Raw genomic sequence first — 12,768 nt, 5'->3', positions numbered from 1 at the left:
CGACGAACTCAGTTTGGATGGCGCAAATCCAGCCGATGGTGCAGGCAGATTTTTGCAGAGGATTTTATTTGCTCTTGCTTGAAGACATGTGTTAAAAGGGAGACTAAGAGGGTGCGATGATACTTGAAAGTGGTGTGTGTGATCGATCTCGACGCCTACCGATGCCTTCAGACAAGTTGAAAGCGGTCTTTATTAGCGCAGGACCTTTAGTCGAGGGGCCTATTATGCTATATAATCCGTAAGTAAATACGCAAAAAGATTTGAGTAGTTGCAAATGTTGCCAAAACAAACGATTGCTGGCTAAGAAACAAACAAATATGACAGACCGAAGCTGGCCGGATCGAGTGCGATGGATGCGATGGGATGATGTGCATTTTGGATTATCCAACGGCGTGGTGCGGCCCGGGCCGAACCGCGCCGCGCCGCGCCGCGCCGCTAGAGCAAAAATCACGACGCCAATAGCCAGTTTTATTACTAGCAAGAACTGTGGAAGAAGTCATTTCTCAACTCCCCTTAGAGATAGACGTGCGGGCCAGGCACATCACAGATTCAGCACGACTGAGCACTAAAACCCGGCATTTCCGCTGGCAAATACTTCGTATAGCTCGTATAGCAGCCGTTTTTTGGCGCTTCACTAGATCTAGTACCCGCTAAACTTCACCTGGCGTACTAAATCTCTAAGAAGCGTTTCTTAACTGTACGCTAAACAATAAGCGCATTTCGAATTTCAGTTGAGGAAGAGGTTTTCTCAACTCTTACTAAAAATGGCTCAAACCGCACGATTTTAGCGCAAAGCACTAGACTATTCGCGCCGCTGGGCTGATCTGCGGCGTCGCAAGAATTCACTTGCTACGCACTCAAGATTTTTCGACCATTTTACGGCGCGTACGTAGCGCCGAACTTTTAGACTGCCCGCTTTTTCATCCCGCAACGAATCTGGTTCTTTCCCCTTGTATAGAAGACGCTAGACGTCCGTGTTCGGCGGTGGGGTCGTATTCTCCGATCTGTTGAGCCACGAGGAACCGATCGGAAAGGAAAAGAAAATGATGTCGAAATTGACGGCTAAACCTACACGGTGGAACGATCGTTCGATGCCATTGGTCAGGCAATGTTGACGTATGCTAGAAGCGTCGACGTTCCCATATCAAAGTTTGCGTTTCCTGCAGTTCGAGCACTACTCGAAAACTCAAACGTGTTTCTGAGAGCCCTAAGCGGGAACTGGGTCTGAAAGGCTAGACAGGCCATCTTATCGCTCCGGATGGGGCGACACAAGGACGTCGCTCCACTAGAATTTTGATCGGCTGACTGCATAGTATTGGAGTAGACGAAGTCCGTTTCAGGTACTAGCATCAAAAGTCCTGCGAGCGGACGGTTCTGATGATTGAGTCGTTCGTGCTTGATGGGAAAGAAGGGAGAGGAGTCCGGAGCACGTGCTGAAATTTCTTTGTGCCCAAATTGTTCTTTGTCCGCCGGGAACACGAAATTTGTAGCAGCAAAACTCGACCACGTACGGGCTCGCTCAAACACAATTCCATATTTAAAGTACATGAAAATTGGGCTATATACCTAACTCATGCTCTATAGGTGTAGAAGATGTACTCTGTACTTACGTAGGAGACTGCAATGCCCTTATGCGGTAAAGCGAGGCGGTGTACACCCCTGCCAGTGACGAGTAGACAAGACCTTTTTGGCACCACGCGTACCATAGGTTTCAGCAGCTCCATTGATCTTGCCCGTTGCAGATGCTGGCTCGGATGACAGCCCGATTTACTGGAAAGCCGAGAAGAAGCTGCGGGCACAGATTCCTGCCCAGCGTGGCGTCGTGAAAGAGCAGGACAGCTGCTTCCTTGTGGAATCCGATGAGCTTTGAGTGGATAAAGACGACGTCGATCGAGGATTGTTGGACCAGTGGCGTGTCCGGTGCGCTCGTGTGCCGCCTTCACAAATCGCTGTTGCTTGCGCTGACTACGACAGGTGCTCGGTGGCGTCCAACGACAGCAGTAGCGGACCCCGCTCCCCAACTTCTCCGCCGCGGTTGGGCGAAGAATATCCCGAGCCCGATCATACTCCTCGTCCGCGCCTTTCATCTAAGAAGATCGGCCAGCGGACCCGTTCAAACTCCTCTTCCCCAACCAATGGAAATCAGAAGGATGAGCTGGAAGACGGCAAAGACAAGTAGGAATTTTGGTACCAATCACGTGTCACCTCGAGCGTGTTATATAGCTCCACGTGTAGCCTGATGCTTCAACAATCCCGCTAGCTGGGTGAACATTTCTCTTGCTGTTACACTCGCTTTGCAGCCTGTCATTTGCGTTCTCACCGTTGCATATGCTCTCTTCTATTCTGCTGCTCCGTTCCTATTTCCATTTGGTTTAGCGCGGCTCTGACGGAGAATGCTGGCAATTGTCACTATATGCAACACCGAATCGGAAAGCGGTTTCGTGAAAATGATCACTTCTCTCGCTAAAAGTAACCTAAAATGCCTATAACAACGCTAAAACCTGGCAGAATACTCCTCGAGGAGGCCTGTCTTAATATTTCCCGTACTCGTAGTGAAGCCTTAGATGAAGCCGTTGCTGCTGCTGCATCCTGAAATCGGTGTCCCAACCTGGCAATACCATAAAGAGTTTTGCTGATGGTACTCTACTAAACTTCGAAGGAGGTTAAAAAACAAAAATAACACTTCGGGCGGGAAAAGTTACCGAAAAAAGGCTGTGCAACTGGGGAAGCTGCTGCAGTACGCATTGCAACAAAATTTAGCTCAACATGCGAGTCATACTTGCCGACCACGTGAGCTTCCTGATCTGAGCTCTGTGCTTCCTGTCCAGCGGCTACGGCTGCGCCATGCGACACCGTGGCTCGGCCCAGTCGCACATGCGCCTGGCCGCAGCCCACGGATAATTGCTTGGCATTGTACGCCAGCCTCGATAATGACATGGGACAGTGATCTAGACTTCGTCCGCGTAGCCTCGCTAGACACCCCATGTCCTATATGACTACCTCTAAAGCCGCTTGTATGCGAGTCATCAGGGGCAGTGGCTTAGACGTTGCTGTTAAAATCGTCGTCGCGATACTAATCTCACGACTGCACCTTACCAGTCGTACTTCTAGAAGGATACAGGGATTTATTTCTCGAATTGTTTCAATCCCTTCGTATGCAAGCAGCGCAGCTTCGAGGCTAGAGTAAATTCAAAGGGAAACAAGGCCGCTTGCACTGCCAGTGCTGCTCCTGCTACTGTTACCAATGTCTCTAAAAATAATCCTAATGGCTTCGGGGGAACGGAAAACGACGGCCCATATCGGCCTAAGAGAGCCTTCCTATTTTCCCTCTTCGATGCGACATAACAGTGCGACATGGAAGTGCGGGGACAGCTGAGTATCCGCGTCGCGGATCAGATGCCCGCATTTTTCCTCTGCAAGGCTGTGGCTTAGAAAAGGCTGGTAACCAAGCTAGACTTAAATAAGCCTAAATTGAACGAGGCTGTAAGTCTTCCAACCCCCTTTCTTGGCAAGATCTGTGTAAGTATATTGCACAAGCAGGCAGCCATGTTACACCTACTGCCTAAAATTCCAAGCGTTGAGGCATGTTACACGTAGTGTAGCAGCCTTTTCACAGTTTCGCCACTGGTCATGACACGCGATCGCGCTCGAGATATGCACACCAGAACAAAGTTACCCCAAAGCCAGACCTAAGCACGGAGCAATTGGCTTTTTTTTTTTAAAAAAAAAACACCAGGCAATCCACGAGTGCTTACAAGGTAACTGATCACTGTATTTCAGAATGAAAAGTTGTGTGTTATTGAGAGAGGCCCGAGGAAAATAACTGGGTGGATTGGTTTCGGCGTGCATATTGAGTGCGACCATGCCAAGGCTGTGCGGAAGACCGCGTCTTGATTTTGCCTCCTTCTTCGAATATTGTGTGATGGAATGTTGCTTTCGTCGCCTGTCAATGTGTACCAAAGCTAGTTCCGGGCACTGGCATGCACAGCCCTTCTTGGAAAGATCAAGATCTATCTCTTTCTAAGGACTTTGTCAGAGGCAGAACATATATAATCAGGGCATAACCTGCACGCCAACATGTTCAATTATCAGTCCTCTTCATACTTCGACTCATATCGGTCTTTAGCAAGAACATGCTATTCACTCCATCACCTCACAGAATAGAGACCGCCATCCAAGCGGCAGCCCCACGGGCCCGTCGAGCCGCTAGCGCCGTGGTTGATCGTTACCACGCTGCAAACGCTACTCTTCGGAGTCGCGAAATCAACCGGTTGTGCACTTCCTGCCAAACGATCCGCTTCGAGCACAGAGACAATAGTCTTGGGAGGATCGATGATGCAGGAACGTTCATTTGGCCCCTCGACCATGTTATCGTTCAGCGAGACTCTTGCCACTTCTGCCATCTGATCTTCGAGGCCTTGTCGACAGAACTCAACGATCCTCTCAAAGCAGATCCGATCAAGGACTTCATCCAGGACGATCTCAAGAAACTCAACTTCAGAGAGTGGGCAGAGAGGAAGTACAACTGGATGTATCGGGCCGTAAAGAGAAGCGACAACTGGCCGTTCTGATGCAGCAAAGATCCTCCAGAGACCAGCGAGTCGGTTCGGGAGATCATCAAGACGAGCAAAGAAGAGCTCCGACATCTAGAGACGAGCAACGATATGGCCATGATGATGGCAGCAGGCACAGCTGTCTCTCAGACAACTCGCCTCTCCAGCGGCAATAAAGACACTGCCAAGCTAGCCGAGGCTGCAGAAGGATTGTTGTGGACGACTACTCTATACAACTCCATGAATGGCAACCGACTTCCGTGTTGGATTGTTGGCACTGTGGTCCCTGGCTCAGTCAAGATCGAGGTTTGTGCCAGAGGAAGGCAGCCACGGGCACAATTGAGAGTCATTCGCACTTTCAATGTTTTGCTCCTAGCCAATAACGTGGACAACACCAGGCAAGGAATGAAGAGGAACTCACCGTGGCACTACGGTAGAGAAGTACTTGGTCGGATAGACTTGAGCCTTGCCGGTGCTCTACTTTCGGCTTGCACGAGAGATCACATTACCTCTTGCGGTACTGATACTTTGGGAACCTCATCAACCACAGACATCAGCAGCCCTCGAATTCGACTTATCAGCATAGAGAACGCATGCCTGAGGGAGTTTCGCCCACACAGGCTTCCACCCTTCGTTGCGCTCTCCTACGTGTGGGGAAATACCTGCCGCAAGAAAGACTCCTGCCGGAAATACTGCCGCGGGGAAGACTGCCGCGAGGAACACGAAAGGTTGCAACGGACCAACAGAACAAAACTGTACCAGTGGGGCATTTTCAACACATTTGAATGCCCAGAAACCATTGTTGCTGCCATGAAAATCGCCAAGAGCCTTGGAAGAGACTTTCTGTGGGTGGATGCTTATTGTATCGTGCAAGACGATGACATCGACATGAAACATCAGCTCAATCGCATGGATGTTATTTACCGACGGGCCGACATTACAATTGTAGCGGCAGACTACGGACAGACAACACTGAGCGGAATCACAGGCGTCACGAAGGACACCGATAGGGAAAGCAGAAAGAAGGAAAGAAGAAAGATCGAGGAAAGAAGAAAGATGGAGAAAGAACAAAAGAAAGAGGAAAAAAGAATAAAGACGGAGGAAAAAAGAAGGATGGAGGAAAGTGGAGAAGCCATTGAGGAAGTTGAAGCAGAAATTAAGGAACTTGGAGCAGCAATTGAGAAGCTTGGAGCAGCAATTGAGGAACTTGAAGATGCCGTTGAGAAAGACGAAGAAGCCGTTGAGAACGACGGAGAAGCAACTGCGAAGCAAGTTTATGGTCACATTTCCGACGGTTCAGGGCTTTCAGGACTCATTCCCATGTCGGTAAAGCAGAACCTCTCAACATGGGAGTCAAGAGGGTGGACTTTCCAGGAGAAGATCATGTCCCACAGGCTTTTAGTATTTAGCGAAGGCTATATGGTCTGGCACTGCCGAGGCTGTATTGCGCGCGAGGATATGACAGCTGAAGACGCCGGCACAGGCCAGGTCAAAACTCTTCTCCAGCCTGCATTTCGCGAACTCGAAAAGCCTGACCTATACAGCATCCTTCCGATCGCTGAAGATGGTGCATATCGGCGGTCAAAGACGTTTCGAATCTATGCGGACCTCGTTGAACAGTACACCGGACGATTCTTGAGCAAGAAGACGGACATCCTTCGGGCCTTCACCGCCATAACTAATGAGCTATCCCGTGGCTTCAGCAGTCAATTTCACTATGGCTTACCCGAGAACGTCCTTGATGCTGCACTGCTTTGGAAACCGCCGTCGAAGACCCGTTCTCTACCCCGACGCGATGGCTTTCCCAGTTGGTCATGGACCGGGTGGGGTGGAAACGTGCGGTACGACAAACCCTTTGGGATTCGCACCAACGCCGACGGCGCACTTGTCCGAGCTCTCCAGCAGGAAGGTGATGAGCGGCTTCGGCCTTTGATATGCATCTATAAAATACTCCCCAACTCGAGCACCATAGCCTCCGTTGGACTTCTCCAGCCTCTCGCGGATGCTGAAATGATACCTCATGCTTGGGAAGCGCGACACCTTCCAAAAGGACATCAGATCCGAATTGAAGCATCTCTTGAGAAGCGCACGACGGGGGTTACTGATCAGATGCTCTGTTTCGAAAGCGCCACAGCAGGCTTCGTTCTCTCGACCGTGGATCCATGCAACACACCTTGGCGAGTTGACGGAGGGCCTGACATGGAGCTAATAGAGAACTGGCACGTTATTGAAGGGAAGCCGCGCTTAGCTTCCACTCGGAACCAGCTGCAAAAAAATGTTACGAAAACCGCTGGATGGGCAAAGATCCACATGGATACACACCGGCCAGTACACCACTGCGAATTCCTCGTTCTGTCCGAAGCTCATTTCCATGGCAATGAAAGCCACATTGACGCGTTGGGGTATACACTCTATAACGTTCTTGCCTTTAGGCGTGTTTCCAAAAATGGTGAGATCTCGGTCATCGAGAGAATTGGAACTGGGAGGATTGCGAAACATGAGTGGCATCTTGCAAAGCCCAAGCGAGAGATTTTTCTACTTCAGTAGCTTAATAGTTTTTCGTGTTTTCTTTCTGGGATAATGTTTTGTTATTCTGCTCCTCACGATCGCTACATGAGTGCCACAATTACTATTATAGTATCCAATTTGATGCGCGCTTTGCTAGAAACTTTCTCCACGCAGAATCTAACTAGACCTCTCCTACTCCGCCCTGAAACCGACTTTTATCGCCAACAGCTTCACCGCTGTCCAGCTTGTATACTTCTGAGAGCAAGCAGGCCGGTAGAGAGATGGAATGCTGAGTTGCTTTGCGGGATATCTAATGGCAAGAGAAAACACGTCAAGTCAAAGCACCTCACCAGCCTCCTTCTACCAATGCTATACACCTCAGACGTGCAATAGCCTCGGCGTACGCGTACAAAGATCCTCCACACGCTTCACTCGCTTCGTTTTTCCGCTTCATCAAACGCGGCAATATCCCCTACTATGCCATATTCCATCACTCCAGAGCATAGATAGCAAGGTAGATTTGGAGAGAGACTGTAGAGGCGAAAGGCAAGCATGTACTACTCATCGCGACCACGGGCTTTCAGGGTAGAAACCTCATCGCCTCAACAGCATCCTTAACACTTTGGAATACCAGCTCGTCAACGGTTGTACCTACGCTGCGATGAACATCTGCACACTTCTCTTCTAATTCAAAAGTCTTTTTTCATCACAGGATTACTTGATGCGATGCAGTTTTATAGTCGAGTTGTGCAAAGATCTTCGCAAATTCTGATGGCGGTGATCCGGTCTACTTGAGATTTCCGGTGCCAAGGGCGATGGTAAAGCTGTAGTTGCGGAAGGCGTTGCTTGCTTGCATGGAGTAGACGTAAATAGGAAACATGTAGCCGTCGGATCCGCTGGAGTGGCTGGGCAGCGTTTCTTCTGTGAGGTAACGTTTCTTCCATGGGGTAACGTTTCCCTGGATATTAGTGCTATTATCCGGATGATAGTGCCTTCTTTTCTTGGATTAGTGTAACACGGAACCCACGCGTATATCTTTCTCTTGTAGTCTCTTAGGTAGAAAGTCTAAACGTCGTGGTTGAAACTGTCTCTACACCGCTGGATTCGCAACATTATATATAAAAACGCTATTAATATCTAGATGCATTTTATATAGAAATAGGTTGATGAGAGTAGACAACGGAGTTATATAACACCGGTAGGTAATATATAAGATAGCGTATATAGATAATGCGGGTAGACAGCGTGGGCAGGTAATGCTGAAACGCGAAGACGCGTTAGGAAATCATGTGACCCTTGGTCGGCCAATCGGAAGCGTATAAAACGCTACACCATGCCAAGAATCGTGAGCTAATTCAACTAGCTAAACTGGTATCAAACCAATCTGGAATGCTAAGCTTCATAAGTAAGCTACACCACCTTCTAGTAACTTGCCATCCGGAATCGAATCGCCTGTCTTCTTTGTTTTACATACGCCATGTATGGGAAACCAGGCAGACGCCCACCACACAAAAACCAAAGCGCCTACGGCATCCATTCCGCAATCAACAAGCACACACCGGCAGAACGGCAGAAACAGCAGCAGCATTCTACAGTAGCCAGAGTTCTCTCCCCGGGCCCCCTTCGTCACGGCCATCACGAATGCTACGGTCGGTGCAGTCTCAGCACCAGCCTCCCCTCAATCTTCCAGCATCCAGCCCGTCTCCCCTTCCCTTTCTCCCCTCCACCCAATCAGGGTGGTCCATCGTCCGTCCATTTGGGCGCGCGCGATTGAACTGATTGATTAGCATCAATCGCGCGCGCGACGACGAATTATATAAGCAATCGCGCGCGGAATTGATTAAAGGCATCGCGCGCGCAAAAAAGATGCGATTAAATGCACGGATAATACTAGCCATATACGGGTCAGTTAGTGTTAAGCACTGGCTATAGTGTTGACCGCTTTACCCCTATTTACTAACACCCCTTCCTTTTCTTCGCCCTCCTACCTTCCTCCTACCTTTTCTAGTAATTTAATTAATTTAGCATCGCGTCTTAGTCGCGCGCGCGATTGCTTACATAATTCGTCGTCCCGCGCGCGATTGGATTACGTAATTTCGTCCTGGCTCAATCGCACGCGCGATTGAGCAGGGACGGACGATGGACCACCCTGCACCCAATCACCACAGAAGGCATCATGCCAAACTACCCCCAAAAAACAACAACAATAATAAAGGCCCATTCCGTACTAGAGAAGGCCGCGGGTCTACTTGGCCAAGAACTATCCCAAGCGGGGCACCAGTGCTGGTAGGGACTTCTACTCGCCCCCTCCTCCGCCACTGCCGCCGACGCCGACGGAAACTAACTCTGCTGAGAGCACCAGTACCATCGCCGCCGGGTGCACGCGCCGCGGACTCGCCCAGCCGCCCGCATCACTGGGCTGCTACAACAACGACAACAATGACAACAGTACGTCATAGTCGTATACTGAGGATCTTGCCTGTGTGTATAACATTTCGGATCTGTTGCTGGAGGGTTGGGCGGGCAGTGCTATGGTGGGATTTGCCGAAGAAATTGTTACTCGGCGAGGGATCTCCTTCACTCGTTGCCCCATGATTGACTGCGCAAGTCATGGTTCTCGATTGCATACTTGTGCTCATTGTTGTCACCTACCCCAGAGCGTCTCCCCTACAACCCCTTCACCGAAGGTTCATAGATGCCGAGTATCTGGTCGATACACTGCATTTCCTTTCTTCTGACTGAGTACTATATTTGTTGAAGGCGATGACATAAAGGGAAGGGGTTGGACATCAACTGTAGAGAGATTGGATTGTGCACTACTACTTAATGAACTATCTACAGAGAGCCCTACGATATTGGTGAGCACTCTTTGCGCCGTATTAGAAACCGTAATAATAGAGACCAGTTCAACAAATAGAAAACAAAGAGGATGAGCTACTAGATACTACAGCGAATCACAGAGACATACCACCGTCATGAGAGAGAGAGAGAGAGCTACGCCGGTCGTCAACGGTCGCAGGCATGATCGAAAGTCCACTGTTGAATGGCTCTAAAATTGCGGCACATGTGCACGGTCTCATATCGTGCGCTAGGCATGACCCAAAGAATGTCAAAGAAAAGTCTTTAAGTTTGACATTAGGCGCCGTTTGATTAATTGTACTTACCAACGTGCTGAAATATCTTCTCCTCAGAGTCCCGAAAGGCCGCGTAATTGCTGTAGTATTTCCGAAACATGATCTTTCTGCTCAGATCCAGACAGTGCAATTGGTGGAACACGTCAATCAATGCGAAATATCTACCGTCCTTCCGCTTTACCTCGTGTGTGGTCTAATTCAGAGCTTCCATAGCCGAACCGTCAGCCGTAATCATGCTGTCTAGGAATTGTCGAGTTTGGGAATCAACGGCTCAGATACCGCACTATCCGCTCCACCGGCGGGCTGACTTACGGTTGGTGATACCGCACCAAGCCTCGTCAAGCTCTGGCCTCGGCTTTCCTTTGAATGGCGAGGCACTGCCATTCAAGTTGACGTGTTCGTACATTTTGGGCGTGTATGCCACTTCATCCCATAGCGGAGCTGGATTTGTTTTCTTAGCACGATCAACAGGAGTAACGGACCCTGGAAACGTACAGTATAGCCTCTGGAAGCCTTCTCTTGGAGATGATGTTGCGGTACAAGCTACGGATGGCTTGTGAAAAGGAACGGTCGCAAGATGATACAAGACGAAAATAACGTGAAGGGACCAGTGGATGATATTCTGCATGCAAAGCTTGTATTGTCCCCTATAGCCGCCACCTCGTCTTCAAAGAGGTTGGCGTTGTTGAGCCCGGCGGCGGCGGCGGCGTTGGTAAGGCGCATGACGACCTGGGTAGTCGTGGCAGGCTGTGTTGAATATCAGATCACGTGACTTGATCTTGTGACCGAGCCTTCAATTGTATATATATTAGCAAGGACTCTCCTGAGTAGTAACTAACTAATCTCCTCTCTTCTTCGCTTCTCCTTTGATCCTTAGCAGGCTGAGGGGGCGCGGCGAGCTTGGTTGGAACCATGTCCACGGGATCAGGTTCCACATTCATCACTCGCAACTTCTCCGACATCGTGTCCAGATCCGTTTCCATGAGCTGCCTCCACTTCTCATCAGGCAGCAGCCTACGCTTGAGAGACGAGCTGCACCGGATACATGTGCTCGCCGTCCAACTCTGGGGTGCTGGGGGAGTTGACGATCCTACTGCTGCTCCTCATGTACGTCTTCACGAAAGTCCTGGATGTGAGGGTGTGCTCGATTAATTGCAAGTACACCATCATGAGCTCGGAGATATGCTCTTGCCCAAGTCCACCTTCAAGCTCGCGTTCTTATTCGGATCCGTGTTCATATTAGAAAACTTGGCCCGATTTTCGACCACATGACTGAGTTTGCGACTCGACGCTAATCCGGGGTCGAAGATGGACGCCAGCCACCTGTCGAGTGTGTGCCAATTCATGCATGACCACCACTTTACTCTGCTTAGTATGCCGCATCACGATGGTGTATTTGACGTGCTTTAAGTGCTCGATGAAGATACCACATGTCACGGACGGTATATTATCTGACCACGCTACAATGAACCTCAATAACTCGGTTTATTCCAGTTCTCATTTGCTCTTAACAAGCCTGTGTTAATAAGCGTGGTGCAGTGGGTAAAGGCAAAGCCTTTACGCCACAACCCGAAGTCGATTATGAAGACGGCGCCCATGGACTTCGCGTTCGTAAAGAGGTGGATTATCGAAGGCGGCAACGTTGTGCCGACCTTGATCGGGGCCGAGACTGCGAACCGGGTCACGACCATAGTCGACCACTCCCGCAAGAAAACTTATTGGAGCGGAGTTCGACGGTAGAGACGAAGACTGGTTTTATTGAATAACGGGGATGCGATCATCCACGCACTCCAAACCCCGCCGCTCATAGAAGCCTGCCGAAGCTAATCTTAAGGCACCACCGGTCCGATATCGACGACTTGGAATTGGCCTACAGGCAGGCTGCGAGTCTGCTTAACGGTTGGATTAGGGTCGAGGTGCCAATCATGCAGCCTCCGATGGAGGGAAACGTTGGTGGTAGTGATCGCGCTCCATCTCACACTCAGGCATTTTTTTTTCAAATGATGAACATGATTGGAAACTCTGTTGGCTTTGAAGACGATGATCGGGCTCTCGTCCTGGACTGTCGCCTCGAGAGGTTTCTGACCGGAATTGGTGGTGTCGTTCAAGCTCCGGACCTTCTCCCCGTTCTGGTGCAACATCACCATCTGGCACTAAAAGAGGAGTAGGCTCTCGACTTTGGACATCTCCGCAGGCGATAAGATGTTCTAGATCACGCCCATAAGCCTCTGCCGAACCAGGTGTTGGTCGCGTCCTTGGGCTTGACCCCGATATCTACCAGCACACCGACGTAGTTCCTCTTCGCGTTCGTGGTGGCAGAGACTCAACTCACTGAAGACGCAGGTCAGCTCAGAACAAGAAGGTACACAGGGCTGATTAGCAGAGGAGATGGAGCAGGTCTGGCGACGCAAGATCTGGCCTGTCATGGGAGGACCCTTACAGGCAACGCAAAACTGGAGCCTGGGATCTGCGAGAGTATTGCACCTCTGTATGAATTTGCGCTTCCCGCAGGGGGTAAGTGCGTATCAGCTACTACTGTGTCTTTTATGATCTCACTCAAAAGCAGTGGCATC

This window comes from Lasiodiplodia theobromae (genome assembly GCF_012971845.1).
Source record: "Lasiodiplodia theobromae strain AM2As chromosome Unknown scaffold_54, whole genome shotgun sequence".
NCBI classification, from domain to species: domain Eukaryota; kingdom Fungi; phylum Ascomycota; class Dothideomycetes; order Botryosphaeriales; family Botryosphaeriaceae; genus Lasiodiplodia; species Lasiodiplodia theobromae.
This window is presented reverse-complemented; position numbering follows the sequence as displayed.